General features: G+C 31.5%; 6 non-coding genes across 6 annotated transcripts; 1 reads left to right on the top strand and 5 right to left on the bottom strand.

Moving 5' to 3' along the window:
- Positions 1 to 10,438: 10,438 nt before the first annotated feature.
- LOC125496132 (U1 spliceosomal RNA) lies at positions 10,439 to 10,598 on the top strand. Its single transcript, XR_007272834.1, has one exon. It is a non-coding gene; the product is annotated as a U1 spliceosomal RNA (small nuclear RNA).
- Positions 10,599 to 11,830: 1,232 nt separating this feature from the next.
- On the bottom strand, positions 11,831 to 11,960 carry LOC125496190 (U11 spliceosomal RNA). The gene has a single exon (XR_007272890.1). It is a non-coding gene; the product is annotated as a U11 spliceosomal RNA (small nuclear RNA).
- A 1,060-nt stretch (positions 11,961 to 13,020) lies between these two features.
- TRNAS-AGA (transfer RNA serine (anticodon AGA)) lies at positions 13,021 to 13,102 on the bottom strand. The gene has a single exon. It is a non-coding gene; the product is annotated as a tRNA-Ser (tRNA).
- A 277-nt stretch (positions 13,103 to 13,379) lies between these two features.
- On the bottom strand, positions 13,380 to 13,494 carry LOC125496176 (U5 spliceosomal RNA). The gene has a single exon (XR_007272876.1). It is a non-coding gene; the product is annotated as a U5 spliceosomal RNA (small nuclear RNA).
- A 440-nt stretch (positions 13,495 to 13,934) lies between these two features.
- On the bottom strand, positions 13,935 to 14,088 carry LOC125496154 (U4 spliceosomal RNA). The gene has a single exon (XR_007272857.1). It is a non-coding gene; the product is annotated as a U4 spliceosomal RNA (small nuclear RNA).
- Positions 14,089 to 18,696: 4,608 nt separating this feature from the next.
- LOC125496165 (U5 spliceosomal RNA) lies at positions 18,697 to 18,813 on the bottom strand. The gene has a single exon (XR_007272867.1). It is a non-coding gene; the product is annotated as a U5 spliceosomal RNA (small nuclear RNA).
- Between the last annotated feature and the right edge of the window lie 2,754 nt (positions 18,814 to 21,567).

Raw genomic sequence — 21,567 nt, 5'->3', positions numbered from 1 at the left:
GTCCAAAAGCATTTCGAAAATATAAATACTATTTATTAAATCTAAGCCCAGTTTTTATAATTCATTGTATTTTTAATATTAATTATTCCCAATAATTAGTTTTTAAAGGATATTTCGAAAATCAGATTTGTATTCCTAAAGATAGCTGATTTCGAATTTCAAAGGCTAGATTTTACCAAAGGATAAAAAATAATCTTAAAATAAATAAATAAAAACAACCACAAAGCTCGTGCGTGCGACGCATTGCATGTGCGTCAAGCGTACACTGTGCACCAGGAGCACAATTTTTGTTTATCTCTTTGATTCGCTTTCGATTTTCTTTGATTATAAATAGTTCGTTTCTTGGAACGACTTAGCTTTTTCGAATGCTTTCCTATGCTTAAACACCTCGGCATCCTTAAAAAATCACACTCAAACTCACATTCAAAGACATTCATACCTTTTAATCCTTATACAAGACCCAGACGACAAAGTTATGATTCATGATGGCCAATTCCAATTAATTTCTTTTTTTTACTAACCATTAGTTGTCACAATGTAGATCTTGAAGGAATTAGCGCGCGCTATATTATATATTCTTCACTTATCTTCTATTCTCCTTATATTTTCTATATTATTCATATTCATATGCATGATTGTAATTTGTATGTTTTAATGTTTTCATCATTTAACATGCTTATTATTGTTAATCAAAGACCTAAAATAAATTTTCAATGCCTAATAAGATCATTGGACAATCTAATTAGGATCCCAGTAATTTGATTGTATAATAATATGTCTTCAAAAAATTAGTCTTTTGTTTGTTTAATGAACCGAAATATATTAATCTTAGATTGCTTTAAAATATTATGTGGTTTATTTGCAAAAATTTTGACATGAATCGATAGCAAGTAGAGACAATCAATGGGCAAATTTGATCCCTGATTTTATTCGTACCCTCATCCCCGAAATCAATCTATGGTTCAATGATCATTAATGGAGTCATGACGGGGAAATCTACATTGGATAAGTCTTTTCCAATATCCAATTAAGTTTATGAGTCTTCCTTCAAAGACTTGTTGGCGTCATCAAAATATTTTTCACTAAAACCTTTACAATGAGGTAATCAAGTATGCGTTCATCCTGCATAGGCAATAAAAACACACCTATAGGAATCCTTTGGAAAATATCGAATTATTGTAAAACAAGGTTAAACTACCCTAAGGTGAAAGCGTGGTCGCTCCTTCGATGCTTAACTCAACATATGTTCAAAGATTAGTTCTAATGAAATCAAGTAGAGAGAGAGAGAGAGATAGAGTGTGTTCATTGTAAATTGTTTGTTGCCCTCATAAATGAGGCTTTGATTCCTATTTATAGCAATCGGAGTTGAAGGCTTCATGTGCTAAAATTATTGAAGGGGCGCGAAATTTTGTGTTAGTGGGCTTGCATCTGGGGACTTGGGCTTCTTTTTGGCCCATGGGTATTTTAGTGCTTTCACTTTGACTATGGGATCAAATGATTTTGGACCCAAAAAATTATTATTATTACTTTCTCTGCTTTTTTTATTTACTATGTCGTACATTTTTATTTTGATAAATCAATAGCCACCAACTTTGACCGGTTATTATGATTTTTTTATAAGTGAAAATATAGTCATGTGTGGTCTTGTTAAATTGTCTCGATATGTAAATTCATAATATCAAATTTTTATAATTTTTTCTTAAAAAGAATAAAAGATATTAAAAGTTAAAAAGGGTCATAAAAATCATAAAAAACAATAATATAACAAATAAATAACCCGAATGGAGTATTATTGAAGAAACAAGAGTACATAACAACGCTTATAACATGTTTTTGTAACAACCCGTGGTTATTGTCAGCTGATTTCACCACAAGTTATCAACAACATGTTAAAACAACAATGCAAGTACAATAATAAAAACAATACGAGTACAAGAACATGACATACATCTTTTTTATTTATCATAATCTCATATCATGTCTTAAACCAACATCATCTCATCTGACATCTACTGTGTAGATAAGATGTTGAAGATGTTTGACATGCACATGATGATGATTCAACTACGCGCACCTACCAAAATAGTCTGAGGTGCATGTGTATGGAGCACAACAAGGAACTCCATCCATTGCAGGACCACACCTGTTATATTGTGGAATACAACGCAGGATGCCATTGTTGTCCTTAGCACCAGCAACAGCTTCAAGGATCATTTGTCCGAGCTGTTGCTGAATTCTTGCCTGTTCAGGGACAGGCTGAATGACTTGAAATTCACGTTGGCGCATAGCCAGGGCCAAAGGAACATTTTCGCGGATAGCCATGGTTGTTGCTACCATCATGAAGGCAGCCATTAACACAACACTCACTCTCACATTCTTTCCCATCTCCATATTTGTTTTCTTTTTTCCTCTCACCAATATAATGCTTACACTTCTAGTGTAGTACCCCCTTTTATAGAGGGTTGCCATGGGAAAGTTGTCTTTTTTTTTTTCATCTGGTTCATCCTTCGGGCTACATCCGAATCAAGGTCAAGTTCGGGATGGGTAGGTTTCATTCCTTTTTCAAGTGTGTCGTCCTACCAAAACCAGTCCCCATCACCACTGGGCCAACACTTAATTGGTAGAAAGTGAGAAAGTATACTCCCATATCCGGTATGGGGAAACTTTTCCCATACCATTTACTTTATATGATTATATATAGTTTAGATATGATTTAATAGCTAACTGATATGATAAGATATTGTTAAGATATAATATAAGATTTCAACTAACAAGCCCACCAAATAATATAATTTTTTACAAAAATTATTAAAAGAGACGGTTTAGTTTTAATATAAAAGTAGACCTAGTTACTAAATGGATTAAACTAGTCATCGAAAGAAATTAACCTATTCACTATTGAGCTAATTCTCTTTTTAATATTGGACTTACCATTGCCTAATTTTAGTTTAGAAGTATGCAGTCTCTTACAAGACAAACTCAATTTTTTAATATTACTTTTGTCATAAAAATTAGATAAATGTCATGGTATTGGCCCATACCGGATATGGGAATATCATTGCTTGTAGAAAGTTGTCATATTAGTAGTAGGTACACACAACAATTAATTGTACGACCTTGATTTCATTGAATGCCTTGAGGCATTTTAGTGTCAACCACACACCAATTTTTTATTGTGAAACTATTGGGTCAAACCGTCTGATCCAATATGTTTCGTCGGACGAAGTCGCGAGAACGGTGCCGCTGCTCCCTCTTCATCTTCCTCCGCCGCTGCTCCTTCTTCATCTTCTTCCTCCGCCACCTTGTTGTGTCGACGGTGGACGTTCAAGAGAGAAAGATCCAACTGGTGGCAGCCATTGTTGTAGAGGAGAGAGAAATGAGTTCCTCCATTCTTGGTTTTTAGTCTCCAAAAATTTACCAGTAGGATTTGAATCTCACAATAACAACACGACAATAGTCGAACCAATCACCCCACCAGAATCACTGAGGTGGATCGAAGAAGATGCAAAGTTGTTAAAGGTGAAGAATGTATTGCTGAATTTAAAGATGGTCCATCTGATAGTGATTCAAGCGCAATCTTGAATAATGATAACAATAGTAGCAACCCAAATGCTTTAAATTCTTCAAATGGGCCAACTTTTCTGAACCAGCAACAACAACAACTACTCATGTTCAATAATTCACCATCTCCTCCATCAATCAATTGTTTCAGCTTTTCTGATTCTAGATCAGACGGCTTAGGAAGCAACCACAATCACAACAACAACAAAGCAGAGGTTAGTGTTACATGAAAGAATAATAAAACTAAGAATCCATGATACTTGATATGGTAAGTCTACTTGAAAAAAATGAAGACTACCTGAAAAAAATAAAGACCAACTGAAACCCAAGTAAGTCTAACTGAAGCACAAGAACCAACTGAAAAAAAAAAAAAGACTAACTGAAAAAAATGAAGACTACCTGAAAAAAAATGAAGACTACCTGGAAAAAATTGAAGACTACCTGAAAAAAAATAAAGACCAACTGAAACCCAAGTAAGTCTAACTGAAGCACAAGAACCAACTGAAAAGAAAAGAAGACTAACAAAAAAAAATGAAGACTACCTGGAAAAAAATGAAGACTACCTGAAAAAAATAAAGACTACCTGAAAAAAATAAAGACCAACTGAAACTCAAGTAAGTCTAACTGAAGCACAAGTACTTATAACTGAAGTGGTCCGACGAGAATATTGTGTCGGACGAGTCCGACACAATACGAACTCTTTTTTATTTTGACGGTAGGTAAAAATACCGAAAAAAAAGCTAGAGAACTAGGGTTATATTTCGTTATCAGAGACGTTTTGATATTTACTAGCTAGATGGTTACATGTCATGAGACTGAAGGTATCGATAAGACGGTACATTTCTCATTAGAAGTCATAAGACAATACATTTTTCTCATTAAAAGCCGACCATAATGTCTTACCGTGTAAAATATAGCTATAAGAATTAAGAAATACTATCTCCGTTTCTTTTTAATTGTTACACTTTTCACATATGCCGATGCACTATTTTGAGCCTTTATATCTCTAATTTTGTATTTGTAAAAATTATAAAAACTACATATTAATAAAATACATACTAATACGAATCTAACAAGATCCCACATGACTATGTTTTTATTCACGTATAAATCACAAACGAGGGTCAAAGTGTAATTTGTGAATAGTGTAAAATGTCAAAGTGTAACAATTAAAAAGAAACGGAGGTATTATGTGGTACGTCGAAGTCACACTAATTGAAGTTTATCACTTTCTTTTTCTTCTTTCTCTCCACCATCTTGTAGATCCTAGACTTTATTTATTGGTATTACTCCCTCCGCTTTTATTTATTTGCTATATTTTGGTTTACACAAGAATTTAGGAGATGTCATTTTCATTTTTTTTTAGTGTACTTTTTGACCCCTTTAGCATTAAATAGGGTGGGGAAAGGGGAAAAAGTAGTACTTTTTGGTGGAAAAATAGGGGAAACAAATATAATATTATTACTTTTTGGTGGGCCAAGTCTCCTAATAAGGAAATGTAGCAAATAAAAAAAACAACCCTTTTTGGAAAATGTAGCAAATAAATAAAAGCAGAGGGAGTAGTTTTAATAACTTAATTAATTTGGTCTTTTTGTTGATGATAAGCCTCAATTTTATATGTTATATATTTAAATATAATATATATTTTAAATGGTGAGTTTTTCCTAGTAAAGGTTAGAGTTCAATCCTTACTCCAAATATCTCTATTATATCTCTATTATATAAGGGAAGGGGGGAGCAATGGTGTCCTCTTTTGAAACGCCTATTCTGCCCCCTTCTCTTTCTAAATTACAAAGGGAATGTCAAAATAAAAATACCGAAAATAAATTTACATCACTCACTCACAAATCACTTAAAAGAAGAAACTTTACAAATCACCCATACAATTGAGAAAATCACGTTATAAAAATCACGCAAATCACTCAAATAATCAGGAAACTTTATTAAAACTTAAAATTAATATACAAACTAAAACTAATAACCTAGAACGTCAATACATACAAAAACATTTACAAAAATTTACTTATAAATCACTATTCTGAAGAATCATTCACAATTAATGGTGGGTCATGATTAAATATATAGAGGTGTATTTGTAGTGAAATCAGAATTTAGAAATTAGACAAGGAAAAAATTAGGATACTTTTTTTATAGTGTTTCCTATATATAATGAAACTTTTACATATATTTGGACGTATTTTTTTCTATTATATAATAGTGATAAATTATCAAGGTAAAAGGTTTATATAATATCATTCAAGAATTAAAGTACAACATATCTCTATTATATAAGGGAAGGGGGAAACTATGGTGTCCCCGAATGAAGAGACTATCTTACCCCCTTTCCATTCTAAATTACAAATTCACTTACAAATTAAAGGGGGCTTCAAATAAAAATATCAAAAATATAATTATAATAATAATCACTCACAAGTCAACTAAAATCATAAAATTGCGTAATTTACGTTATGCAAATCACTAAAATGAGGAAACTTTACAAAAACTTAAAAATTCACTTAACAAACTACAACCTATGAAAAAATTGACTTGAAATCAAAGTGTCTACTTTCTTTAAAATTTATGAAGTATTGTACTTAATTCAAAAATCAACTAAAAAATTATAATATTAGAAATCATAAATAAATTCAGAAAAATTTCTATTTTATTCATAGAATTTAACTTTGAAAAGTAAAAAGAAAAAAAAACAAAAAGAATGGTGAGAGACTTAAGTGACATAAACTAAACCAATCAAATTTTGCAACTAAAAACAATTATAGTTCGTATGTCTAATGTTCAAATTTTGACTCTTATGCCGAAAAAAATTGAGTTTTTGTTCGAAAAAAAAATTCAAGCACGCATCGCGTGCAAAAAATTCTAGTTTGTTTAGGATTAAGGAAGGAAGGGATTGGGGGTTTATGACTTGTAATTAGCATCTGGAGACTAAATGAAAACAATGTACAAGAGAAGTCAAGAAGAATTTTATTACCTATTTTCTAAAAAATAAAATAAAAAAATGCTTATCTTTCCCTTCAAAAAAAAAATGCTTATCTCAACCAGATTTTTTCGTTTTTTTTTTTTGGGTGAACCGATTTTTCGTTAATATACATGTATTTTATTGAGGTCTACATTTATTTATTTGCCTTTTTCAAAAAGTCACTCTCGTTGAAAGCCTTATCAAGACGTATATAACACGTGATATATTTGATAGTTGGGAGTATTTGTTCGGTGGGAACAAATTAATCGCTTCAATTGTGAATTGTGACCGTCATCTTGATCATATTTGTACAAGGCACTACAAGATATTTTAAAAGAAAACAGTGAGTGGCTGAGAGAGTGGTGTTAGGCTGTTCACCAAAAAAAAGAGTGGTGTTTGAATTGTTAGTAACTAGTATCGTTATTCGTACGCGATGTGTGTTTGAACTTTTTTTAAATACAGAAACTCGATTTTTTTGAAATATGTAAAAGTACAAATTTGAACATTAGACATATGAAGTATAATTGTTTTTAGTTACAAAATTTAATTGGTTTAGTCTCTGTCACTTAAAACTCTCACCATTCTTTTTTTTTCTTTTCAAAGTTAAATTCTATGAACTAAATCGAAAATTTATTAAATGTACTTATGATTTCTAATATTATAATTTTTTAGTTGATTTTTGAATTAAGTGCACTACTTCATATATTGTGAAGAAAGTGGATATTTTGATTTCAGGTCAAATTTTTGTGAGTGTGTATTGACGTTGTAGTGTATTGGTTGTAGTTTGTAAGTTAAATTTTTGGTTTTTGTAAAGTTTCCTCATTTGAGTGATTTGTATAATGTAACTAATGCAATTCTATAATTTTATTCTCAGTATTTTTGTCTTAATCCCCCTTTGATTTGTATGTGAATATGTAATTTAGAAAGAAAAAGGGTAAATTTGTGTTCTTAAGACTTTCTAATTCTGTTTTTAAGAGAGACATAGTTCCCTCAAAAATAAAAATAAAGGCATACATTAGATCCATGATTTGTGTTTTTGAAATATGATATTTGTTGACCCAGACAATGCCTTGGATCATTTACCAATGTAAATTTGAAATTTTAAATTAAACACTGGACAAACATGAATAAAAAAAAGAGTTATAGACGTTGGATTATACATATGAAATGATTTTCCCGATTCCTTTTAAGTTTTATACATATAGTAAACAATAATATGAATTATTCATCAATATAACCTCGACTTTAAAATAGTTAAGTGCCACAAGACATATATGAATCGAATTGGGATTTTGATAAAATTATTTAATTTTCCATCCATCCCAATTTATATAGTGATTGGCATTTTGGGTGTCCCAAAATGTTATTCTTGTTTCTCATGTTTCTATGTTCAAAATGGTATTTTATTCCTAAAATACCTCATCAAACAATTGTATTTCTTGTTTCATGCTCATTTTTGAATGCAAAGTTGTAGCCACATCCACGTGACCTATATATTATATTTGTATTTTTCAATGCAAATACTTATCCTTCCCATACATGTATTTATAAATATTTACGGCCCGTTTGGTAGTTAGTCATAAATGGTGGTAATGGGAATGAATTTGTGTGTAAATTTGTGAAAAATATCATTGTCCATTACCATGATAATGCTAATTTATCCTAAAGTGTCCACTTTCCTTCTTGAATTTTCATTCCCATCCAATACCACCTTGTAGGGTGGTAATGAGTGGTAATGAAAATTGCTTCCCCTTGGAGACAAAAACACAAGTTTAGGGGTGAGATTGCTTGTCCATGGAGAAAAAATGCCTCCCCATGGAGATTTTAAGGGTACTTCCCTAATAAAATTACACTTAAAATTCATTCCCATTACCGCAATTTATTAACGACTACCAAACGGACCGTTAAAGCAAATGATAAATTCATATGCAAAATAAAAAAAACACGCATTATAAATTAAGAGATTAAGAATTGGTGGAGTCCAACTTAATATAATTGATTATTTTTATTATTATTTATTTAAGTAATTTATCTGATGGGTAGAGATAGTAATCTCCTAAATTAAGATGGAGGGCTATTAACACTTTGCCTAAATCAATAAGCCCTAAACCCTTTCCATCTTATCCCCTTAGGCCCTCATTCATGTGGGCCCCTCGAGCAACCATAGTGTAGAAGAGTATGACAATGGCCCTGTTTGGCAAATAGAGTTTAGAGTTTAGAGTTTGCTGTTAGAGTTTTAACTTTTTTATTCAGTGGATTTGACTGTGGATTTGACTGCTGTTTATATAAATGTGTTTGGTAACACTTAGCTGTTTGATAAAAGCTGATGAGTATTTTATGATGTAAAATGACAATTATAGACATTGGTCTTTATTATTATTATTAGTTTATCTTTTATCTTTCATTCCCCTTATAACCCACCCCACCACACACCACCTGTATAATATAACTAGAAATCCTTAATAAAAAACTCTATAGAAAATTATTATTACTATTTGTTAAAAACATGTTAGCATATACCTTCATTTCTACATATGTCCAAGGTAATACTCCCTTAAGTAATATCCATAGTGCCACTAAATCATATTTTTCTCCTTAAAAAAGTCACTACACAAACACATTTATATAACTTACACAAACAGTACATAGCATATATTTCATACGAGTTTGTAGAACTAGTACAAATAGATAGATTTATGTAACAATAAGACTACTTGTAGGCCCTTGATAGTTTTTTTTTAAAAAAAATAGGCCATTAATAGTTTTTACATATGTTTAAGAAGTACGTTGTCGTCTTCTACTTCTCAACAAACTAGTAGTAATGTCATCACGAACTTTTGCCATTTCATTAGTACTTAGACGTTGAGCTTCTTGCATAGAACTACCATCAACATCTCGAGATGCTTCGGGTGGAATGAAAGTGGGATCCTCATCTATGATCTTGAATGCCGGATCGGGAACTTTGCTTAATCGTATGTAATTGTGCAATGCAAATGCAGCACAAATTATCCTATTTTGATCTTGGTTTCGGAATTTAGCTTGGATTCAAATGGTTAATGAAGCAGAATCTTACCACAAACACTTGTAACTAACCCCAATACATCCATTCTCTCTCTTCTCTTGGTGGCGTTCATTATTGGGAGAGTCAAATCAATCCTCTTCTACATTTTTTTCTCATTCAGGAACTCAAATGTTCTTATTCCAAATGCTATTATTTTAAAAATCGCCTAATGCAACAAAGTTAAACTCACAAAAACAACTCATAATCCATCAAATTTCCTGATAATTATTCTCTTATTAAGAAAACTCATAATCGACCAAAGTGTAAATTAGACATTAATCAGATGCAAAAGTGACGATTTTGAAGATCAATTAACAGAGAAAACCCAAAAATTAATACAATAATAACTAATAATTAGCAAAAATTCACTAACCTCTTTGAAGATACCTCAAGAATTCACCAAGCTTTTTCAGATCTGATAAGAGGGAAGTAAGGAGAGATAAGGGAAAATGAGGCAGTGGTATTTTTAGGGTTAAGAGTGAGAAAAGAAATGAGGTGTTTTATGGGTAAATATGTCATATTGCAATGTAAATTTCAAACCTCTGTCCAAAACGTTGGATTTTCCAGCTTTTTAGAAATTAGAGTTTTGACCCCAATACTCTATCAAATCAGTCATTTTACCAAACACCCCAAATAGAGTTTTGACCAGTCAAAAACTCTAAAAACACCTCAAACCTCTCATTGCCAAACACAGCCAATATCAACTTAGTAAGCAGATACAAACTGCGAGTGTTAATTTGTTTTTACTATAAAAGAGCTTCACAAACCGTCCCACATCAGAAAAGTGAAACATCATATGAAAAGAAAGTTGTATAAGAATGAGCTGAGTGACTCATAACAACATACTTACCTGGACGGGGTTAATGGGCGATCAAAAAGGCTCATGGCCTAAGATGATGGCTTCCATTGCACTTAGGAAGAGCATCACCTTAAGATCTCCCCAAGTGGGAGAGTCTATGTCATAATTTGTGATAGTGGGGCCTGCGTTCGCGCGGCCCCTATCCAAATCAATTTCAATATTTTTGCAAAATCTTTAAATAGTTGTGAATTTGGAAACTTTGTTTGATTTTAATAATTATGCATAATATACGAAGTATACCAGATATTGGGAGTTTTGGGACATATCACATACATAAAGGGGAGAAGTGAAAAAACGGTGTTTTTCACTCACCTTGATTTTTATGAACCAAAAAAATAGCATAGAAGTGCAAATTAAATTCTCTTTTTTTATTTATTGCTTAGGATAGAGAACGTAGAGTTTTGATATCTATAAGTTATCGATTGATGTGCGTTGAAAGAGTTTGACAAGTGAGTTCAAGTTCAACAATTGGAGTGTATGAGTGGCAGGGGCGGATCTACTAAGTAACAAGAGGTAGCACATGCTACCCCTTAAAAAAAATAAAAAATAGGCTAGGAGAAAAAAAATTAGAACAGAATATATACGAAATCCAACAAGGTATTATTGATGTATCGCTCTTGCCGTGGTGGTAAGTGTAGTATCTTGAAGACAAGGAGTTCTTAGGTTCGAGCCTGTTTAACATTTTGTTTTCTTTTTTCCTTTTTCTTTTTTCCTTTTTTTTTATAAATACATTACACTCTCCTAATTTCGAATAAAAAGGTTCAACCTTTTATAAATCACATATTATAAAGAAAATCTTTTTTGATAAAGTACCCATGTATTTTTCCATTTCCAACGTTATATTTTGAATATTTTTTTCATTTCAAATTGTAGCTTTGATCTTTTTATTCTATATTGTACCTCTCTGTTAAATCAACTTTAAATTTTTTATTAGTTTCTTATTTTTAGTTCTTCAGACTTACATTATACGGGAGAGAAAATTCTTCGGCTTTAAAAGAGTTGTAGAAAGTAGAGTTTTTACGGGAAGAACTCTCTCATAATGTAAGTCTAAAAAATATAGTATTAACGTGAATTATACTCTACTATCATGAACCGTTATTTGGTTAGTTATATTATGCTACCCCTGATTGAAAATCCTGGCTCCACCACTGATGAGTGGGGTATTAAGTTATAATTTCAGTGTGTATATTATAGTTCTCTACCTAAATTTCATTCAGAGTTAAAGATCAATGTTTGACAAGTGAGCTAAACTGCTATAAATTTGGGAACCTGAGCAACTAACAAATAAATGGTTCTATAGATTAAATCTTTAACCTAACATATGGTTGTCATTGTTAGAAGGTTCAAACGTAATCTTCATATCACTATAAATGTGCAGGAGGATCGGCCAAGCAAGCCAATCCTATAGGATTCCACAAATTATGCCGGCCATATGTCTTGATAGCCATACAGCACCCGCCTTATCTCAAGACGAGCGTGGCATAATTAGCCAACCGACCCTTTTAAATTGTAAATAGTAGCAGTTGGTTTTACTTTATAGAAGAGCTGACCAACTTTATCGGAATTCTTTGCCGATGTGGGATGTTTGTTATAAGATGTATGTTTTACTAAATTACTAGTAATGACTTGTTGAGCTTGAAGGGTAATCTTCGTCAACTCGAAAGTGAAAAAGTGAAGGTGTTCAACAAACCATAAACTATGATTCTTTCAAATGTCATGTAATTCTAATGGACATAAGCACACACTACTTTAGTAGATGTGATTACTTGATTATAAACCACATACTTTTAGAAAATATTGAAGATCAGCCGAGCGAGTGAACTCTATAAGAATCTATCTTGTGGTCTATGTTAGTTGTGCATTGTCAAGTCAATCGAATATGATTGTAAATCATTGTGAATTTTATTCATAATGTGATTTTTTACAATGTTTGATGGAATATATAGTAGTTTCTAATTCGATTTAAAGATAAAAATAATTATGACACTCGTAAATATACCTTGTAATAATTCACGGGCAACACGAAATAATATTCCCTGAAGATAGTATAAAAGAGGCAATAGTGTATCGGTTGGAATTATAGAGCAAATGCTCGATATTGATCTGATTTTCGTGTATAATGTAATTTCATCAACAAAATAGGTATGTTTCTTCCTAATATTTCATTAAGTAACATCTATATGGTAATAATTTTGAGATATCAACCCCTGCAAATTCATATTTTAAAATTGCTAGACCTTAATGTAAGATCAGCCAACACCTATAATCCAAAAATTGCCCAATTTACTCCCCTTGTTTAATTATTATTCTAAGTAAGCCTTCTCGTAATTGATATGGAATAGGCCAATGTTGGTTGTACCTCGACTCGAGCAAATAACAGAAGCTACATGTTTCGAAGTGTTAACATTGCGTCTTGTGAGCGAGTAAAGATAGAAAACTGAACATAATAAACATTGAAGTACTGTAGATTTGAGAAAAAAGGCTCAAAGTACATAGTAGAGTAGTTGCTATTCACGTGCATCGGTGCATAGATTGGAGATATGTATAGTTTCAGGAAAAAAAAAACGTGGACGGCAGGATTCGAACCTGCGCGGGCAAAGCCCACATGATTTCTAGTCATGCCCGATAACCACTCCGGCACGTCCACAAGTCATGTTAATGTAATGGCACAGTAACAACTACTCAACTAGTACATAAAACATAAAAAAAATCCATTTTGCAATCCCACACCATCAATCTACATGAGAATTTCTTCTTTTTAAAGGCTAATAATCCAATTTAAGTTTTAATGATCCAGGCATCCAGCTTCACATTAATGTTTTAATTTACTGAATAAAGAAATGGAAAGTCACTAATCTCCAATTATAAGATCAGTACAACAATAGATTAAGGATAATTTAATTTTCTGAACTTATATTAATGGGAGTCCTTTTTGGGAACTCCCTCCAAAAATAAACGTATGCCACTCAATGCAGCGAGCACACGGTATTCTTTAGTAAAAGGCGAAAGAATAGTTCGCTTTGTGCTCACTGCGTGGCTGCGTGAAGATTGATGGTACGAGTCTCACTGCTTTTATAGTGTTTCAGTTGGTCAGTTCTTATAAGTAGTCGATGTGGGACTTATTTACCTCTTTTTTCTTGGCGTTTCTAGTAGTAATAGCATTTCAGCTTCTGGATTAACTCTGATATACTGCTTTCATTTCCACAATTCTAGGAAATTTCTGAGGACATCATATATATCAGAAATTTTAGAATTACAGAAAGATTTACTATTATCAGTTTAAGTAAAAACCATTACCAAATTAATTTCAAAGCTCATCAATAAAAGAATATCATATTTATTTACACCAAAAAATAGCTTATACGCTAATTTAAAGATTAGTTCCTTTCCTTGAACATAAAATATTATCACAGAATATGGGACGTATTATATTTTCTTATATCCCATAGACTTTAGAAATTTTAAACTTTGGATTGTAGGGCTTTACCCTTAAAAAGGGAGCCCTTCCAGAAATTCTCGACGGCCAAGGTCAAGCCCAGGCCGAAGAGGGGGTTTGGAAATAGTTTTCAACCAGCAATTGACGCGCCTCGGTTATTACCTCACTAGCTGCGTCATTGCCCCAAGCGCAAAGATGAGTTTTACATTATAATTTTTGGTTTATATGCTGTCTCATAGGATGTCTACTTCTACAACTACACGATGTGGGACTAGAACAGAACACATCAACCTACTCATTAAACCACTACAAGTCCGCAACAAAGGGATTTGAGGGAAGTGCTATCTCTAACGGCTCGTTTGGTAGTTGGTTATAAATGGTGGTAATGGAAATGAATTTGTGTGTAAATTTGTGAAAAATATCATTGTTCATTACCATGGTAATGCTAATTTATCTTAAAGTGTCCACTTTCCTTCTTGAATTTTCATTCCCATCCAATACCACCTTGTAGGGTGGTAATGAGTGGTAATGAAAATTGCTTCCCCTTGGAGACAAAAACACAAGTTTAAGGGAGAGATTGCTTGTCCATGGAGAAAAAATGCCTCCCCATGGAGATTTTAAGGGTGCTTCCCTAATAAAATTACACATAAAATTCATTCCCATTACCGCAATTTATTAACGACTACCAAACGGGCCGTAAGTGCTCTCAGTAAGAGTACTACCTAGAGTCCAAGACCATCAAAGAAATGGAATAGTGTACTGTCTTTAAGTATGCACAGTTTGAGGGAAATAGGGTATTGTGATTTCCTTGGGAGGGGAAGAATGAAGATAATGACACAGTGAACACAAAGCATAGAAAGAAATATTTTATCAAAAAAAACTTAAAGAGAAATAAATTCAAATTCACTTATTTTTCTAAATATAGATTTGTGATATAGGGAAAAAAAATTATATAATTTAATGCCCTAATTCTCTTTTCTAATTCACACTCTTTTGTACTATTCACATTATAGTAATGTATAAGTCGATTAACCATGTTTATATAAAACATGATGTTTGGCAATAAAAAAATGCTTCAAGGTATAATTATTAATTATGTCACAAATTAGAATCGAGCTTGCAAAAATCACTTTTGCTTCCACTCTAGCAACCCCCCCCCCCCCCAACCATATACTAGTAATATACTTTCTTCCTTAAGCAAAACTATTAGGGATGCAAAAATTATGAAATTGATATAGAGTACAAGAAGTGTTGTAGTAAAACAGGGGTTATATTAGGCCTGATCATTTGTTTTTCACCAAATCCTCATCAACCACTGTATCTTCTTACCAATTTGATTAGACATCATAATATGAGATCTTGTTAGATTTTGCACAAAAATATCAAAATATCATTTTAAAAAAAACATTTATTGATAATTTAAGCCATAAATTATTAATTTTTTGTATCGACAAAAGCAAAAGTTAAATCGTGTGAATTATAAAGAATGTAGAGGTTATAATATTTACATAGGTTCCTGGGGAAAAATATTTTTTTAATGACTAAAACCACTCACGTTAGTCGTCATTATTGTTTTTAGTGATAAAAGATATATATACATATACACATACATACATAACAATTGCAAAATTTTATAGGTACAACCTTATGTTGTTCGCCAGTTATGTATTATTCCCTCCTAAATTTCAATAATTTGAGAAGGTCTGACATTATGGCATATTAAGAAAATTTTCAAGTAAAACCGTAAAAGTACTATAACTTTCTATATTAATAACACAAAGGTACAATGGGAATTTTTTTTTAATCGCTTAAGTGTGGTTTAATGTGTTGCTCCCTTTTTTTTTATCTTTTAATCTACACACTATGTATTTTTATACCGTTCAGTAGCAAATATCATTTCATAAAAATATAGTGAGGAGAGAAGGGACATACATCCCATAATCAACAAATTTATTGTTTTTAGGAATCATTCAAAGTTTTAAAAAAGAACATCTCAAAAATAATGAGATGTTGTCTTATGTACTAAAACTAACCCAAAAAGTTCAATACAAACAATAGTTACATTTATGGGTCACTTAGAGATAAAACCTCTGAAACGAGAATTTATTGTTAATTGTTTTTTAAAAAGAGAATTATATTGTTATATGTTGATGAGCATAATCGAGATTGAGTTTAGGGTTTCTATGTTTGACTTGTAACAATTGCAATCAAGCTATAGCTTAATTTTCTAATTTCATCGAGCTTAAAACTCCACTTGATTTTATTAATTAATTATAACAAAACAAATTCCTTTTACTATATTTTTTCGATCTGTTTTGAGCTTATAACCGGGATTGTACATTCTTTTACTAATCGTCTCAATGTTAAGAATATACTTCGAGCATATTCACAAATTTGTCGAACGAAACTTCTAAATGTGCATGAAAATGTTGAGTCAAAAGGTTGAATTAGTATTATAAAATATGTTGGGGAAACGAATAACAGATAAAACACAATAACGGGAAGAAATATAAAGTACGAAAATATCTAAAAACAACACACAACAATTTTACGTGGAAACCCTCCTAAACTAGGGAAAAACCACGGTCCCGATCTCCAGGATACAAAACTTCACTATATTATTTTTGGGAGTACAAAGGTTACCACTACAACTACAATACTAGAAATATGTGTTTAGGACAAAGTTCTACTTAGTACCCTCCACAACAGTACTACTACTAACTAAGCCTTAAACACCCTCTAACTAATATTGTGTTTGCCTCACACCAATTACTCCCTCTCACTCGTTGTGTTTGTGTATTATTCACACTCTAATACACTCACCCTCTTCTCTTGTGCTGCTCTCTCATCTAAAACTCATGGTGTACCTCTTTAAATAGGCACCCAATAAGTACAAGCCTACTACCTCTTTAATACTTTGCTTGCCTACTCACGTCACCTTTGCCTTCATCTCTTTGCTTGTTGTGCACATAAACTCTCAAGGCAATGAGTATAATTATGCACACCACAAAGTCAAATCCTACTACCTATCCTACCATAGGATATTAATGCTTTTCTTGCCAACTAACTAACATTGGAGACCAAGGCTCTAACTCACGTCAAAGACACCTTCATTTTCCATCTTTTTTTTTCTTTTTTTTCTCAACTTAATAATAATAATTAATAATAATACTACTAATAATTAATGATTTGGGAGATTAACCCAACAAAATATACCCTTGGAAAGTTAGACCATACGAGTATTTTATAGAATAATTAGTGACATGTTAATATTTAGATCATCTCTTTTAACTATATTTAAAACTCTGGCAACATATATATGATCTTTTTTGTGAAGTCTATATATTTTTTTACATATGTCTATTATATAAATCAAGGGGGAAACAATGGTGTCCCCCCTAAATTTACATATTCACCTCTCCACAACATAAAACCATTACACACATAAACTTACCAAAAAATTCAACCAAATCTTTATTAAACGTAATCAATTCATATAATTGTCAATCACATTAACTTGTCAATAAGAAAGATTCGATCAAATTAAATTTAGATCCAATAAACAAAAAAAAAAAAGTTCGTAATCAATAATTTACCAAAAATTGATACCACATGCAATAAAAAAATATGACATTCTTATTAGAAAGACACTCATATATAAAATTAATCACAAATACAAACTCCAAAAAAAATCAGTTTCTTCATTACTTGGATATGCAATTTGATCACTTATACTTACTTTAAAATATTTTTAGATACTATTTATAATTATTTAAATAATTCTTACTTACCAAATGAAAGTGAACGTAGATACGTACTTTTATAATTTTATTTTTCATTTATTGTAATACCGAACAATAATTATGCCTAAAATATCACCACACGCACAGCGCGTAGAAAAAGCCACTATAATTATACCTCAAGATAGTGAAAACATCACATATAGTTGTAGTGTAACACATTATAATCCATATGTAAATCTTTCTAGGAGAATACTCCCTCCGTCTTTTTTTATTTGCTACAAGCACTTTTTCACAAAGACAGTAGGGACCATTGACATAAATGGAATTAACAAAAAAGCAAATATGTAAATTGTGGGACCTATGTATTATATATGAAAACATTTACAAAATCAAGAAGGGAGTGATGGCAAATTTGTAAATAAAGTGTGGGACCTATGTACTATATATGGAAATATTTGCAAATGTAGCAAATAAATTGAAACACCCCTAAATGGCAAAATGTAACAAATAAAAAAAGACGAAGGGAGTAATTTGTTTTCATAAAAAGACACAACATGTTAGCAACTCTTACTTTTAAAATAAAAACTCAACGCTTTAACTTTTGCAGAATTCACTTGTCTCATTTCGTAATGTTGCACTTTCATACTGCGAAGATTTCGTAATGTTGCACTTTCATACTGCGAAGAGGTACCGTACTACTACTACCGTATATTATGTCTAGCTCCTTCCTCACGTTCACCAGAAAATATGCGTAGATAGATTTGGGAGTTGCATTAAGTTGTTATATATTCAGCTCTCAATTTCTTGTAAATTTTTGGACAGACGCATATGTAAAGATACCTTTTTCGACATTGATAAAAATGGCTCCTGATTATGTTCAAAGTTTTAACAATTCACGAAGACTCATATAGTATACTTGACATTTGGACTTCATGTATCTTTGCTATATTAAAACTGTTGCTACATATGCATTACATTCGTCATAATATTTCACCATCTCAATAGAGCTCTAACCTACACAGATAATCTCCCAGAAACAAAAACTTTATGGTAGTTTTAATGGGAGTTCTTTTTGGGAACTCCCTCCAAAAATAAACGTATGCCACTCAATGCAGCGAGCACACGGTATTCTTTAGTAAAAGGCGAAAGAATAGTTCGCTTTGTGCTCACTGCGTGGCTGCGTGAAGATTACTGAAATGAGTCTCATATATTTATAGCAGTTTTGTTCCACGCTTCTTATAATTTGCCGGTGTGGGACTAATCTGCCTTCTTATTTCCATGCCGAGAAAGTAGCACACTGTAGCAGTACGTAGTAGTTCACTTTGTTTTTTTTACACTTTATGGTACTTGTTTTTCTTTGGAGAATGGAGAATGGAGAATAGAGAATAATACCCTAAAAGATGGGACACTATGTAGGTAAACGAGAAAGAAACCAAAAAAGGGCAACATGCTAAATGGTTCTATACCAAAAATCTCTTTTCAATGTTTCAAAATTATAAATGCCCACTATAATAGCCAACGAGATACAAACATTTAAAGCTTTATCACATTTTCTCCAAATCTTATATAGAGTTCATATATACTTTACTTATAGTAGTAGATTTTGTAGTATAAATACGACATTTGTCATAAGTTGTAATATACATCATTGAAAAAAGAAAAATATCAGTTCTTTGTTGTCCTTCAACTTACTTTATTTCATAATATGAACTACTTTTTATGGGTTATTCTATGTATATCCAATACTATTCTTATTTCTAAATATTATGTGTTAGTTGTATTTGTATGAATATCCAATACTATTCTAATTTCTAACGTTCATCCATTTTTTGTTATATATACATCCAATAACCAACATGCAAAAAGGTTTTATCAATGTATAACGTAACAATAATTATGTATTTATTCATACTCTTTGAAGTTTACCGTCAGACAGTTTTAGTATGAACACTTAAGGAAGTTTGAAAGCTGGTCTTTAATTTCCAAATATATGCAATGAATGGGATAAAGTGAAAACAAGTATGTTCCCTTTTTTGGTGTAAATTGAGAATAATATTAAGATAAGTCGCAAATCAGCCAAAATAACCAACCTAAATCTATCATTACCTCTTCTTTTTATTTTATTTCATTAACGGCTCGTTTGTTAGCGGTATGAAATGGTGGTAATGATAATAGTTTCTAGCGCAAATTTGTGAAGACATTCCCATGTCAACCTATATGGTGATGCTACTTTGTCCAAAACACCTATTTTCTTCTTAAAATTTCATTACTGCTTGAGAAGGTGGTATGAATGGTCGTGAAAATTTATGAAGGAAAACACATGTTTTGACATCAAGTTCCATTACCATATATATTAGCCTTCATATGCACGCGATGCGTGCGTTAATTTCAAAATTTGTTATTCTATTAGTACTCCATTCGTATTTTATTTATGATTAAACTTAAATGTGAAAAATTCAACAGTTAGATGAATTTAGATATATTAATTCGCTAATGTAAAAAAATAAAAAGGCTGTGAGTGATTGTTAACATTAATTTTTTGTGAATGAATATTGAACAGAAAAAACAAAAATAATGAGTTGGTTTAACTGGATTAAAGACTATCAAAGGTAGTGAATGTTCAGACTTTTCATGTGTACTTTATGTATGCCGCCATCTTTTTTTATAAGGTATAAATATTTTGTCCATTTAATTTTTGATTGAAGTATTTGATGCATATACCATTTTAAACTTGCTTTAAATGGCAAGTTGGAATGAAAATTTTTAAATGATTTGCTTTTGTAATTTTTTTCATTCCATTAATTAGATCATTAAGGGTATTTTAGTCACTTCAAAAAAGGACACCACACCTCCTCCCTTGGCTTATATAATAGAGATATATTAACATTGAAACGTCTTCACAACCTTAGACTAAAAATAATTACCGTTACCACAATTTATTACCACTAACCAAACATGTTGTAAGGGTAAGATCGATTTCCTGTCCCTCGTGAGTGTCCCCCTTACACCACCCTTCTTAGGTATAGAATTGGTATGATAAGGGGTTATTTTATTTATACCCTTACCACTCCTCTAATTGCCATCCCCTTAAAACATACAATTTTTTCTATCATTTCCCCCTTATTCCCATTCCTCATCATTTATCCCTTTAAACAAACGTCTTGTCTCACTTTTTCGTTTGGCACAACTGACATTTTTGTATGCACAATCACATTTACCTATATTCATACAAATTTCATTTATGTACATCTACAATTTTATTTGCGTTCATCCAAAATTACTTTAATGTACATTCATCATACTTATTTTGTACATTTATCATAATTACTTTGTGCATTGCATCCAAAAATTGCATAATAAGTGCCCAAAATATTGACCAAATTGGTAAAAAAAAAAAGTGACCATCAACAACAATCTGAAAAAAAAAACTTGCTCAAGCGATAAATTGGTAAAAAAAAAAAAAAAACTTTGGTGACAAGTCGGTAAAAAAAAATCGAGCTCAAACGACATTTAGGTAAGTTAAATGAGTTTTGACGACAATTTGGTAAATAAAATGGATCCTAATGATATTTAGGCCATGTTCTTTTAAAATTTCCAGCTTAATCAACATCCAATGCATGCATTTATATGCCCTTTATATAGAATTTTCGTGTTTTTCTCTAATTATCTTCTATTATCGCTACATACTAAAAACTTGTAAATTACACGTTTTGATCGAGTCGGAAAACTATAGAAAAAATTGGCCTAAACATCGTTGGAGCTCAATTATTTTTACCAATTTGTCCTAAAAGCAATTTTTTTTTTTACCAAATTATCATTGAGGGTCACTTTTTTTTTTTTAACAATTTAGTCAATTGGCCAAAAAAATGCAAATAAGTCATTTAAGTGTTTTTTTTTTTCACAAGATTTAAGTGGTTCATTCGCTATCTAATT

Source organism: Beta vulgaris, chromosome 3 (genome assembly GCF_026745355.1).
Source record: "Beta vulgaris subsp. vulgaris cultivar EL10 chromosome 3, EL10.2, whole genome shotgun sequence".
NCBI lineage: Eukaryota > Viridiplantae > Streptophyta > Magnoliopsida > Caryophyllales > Amaranthaceae > Beta > Beta vulgaris.
Note: the sequence above shows the minus strand (reverse complement) of the source record. Positions and strands in the feature narration are given on the sequence as shown.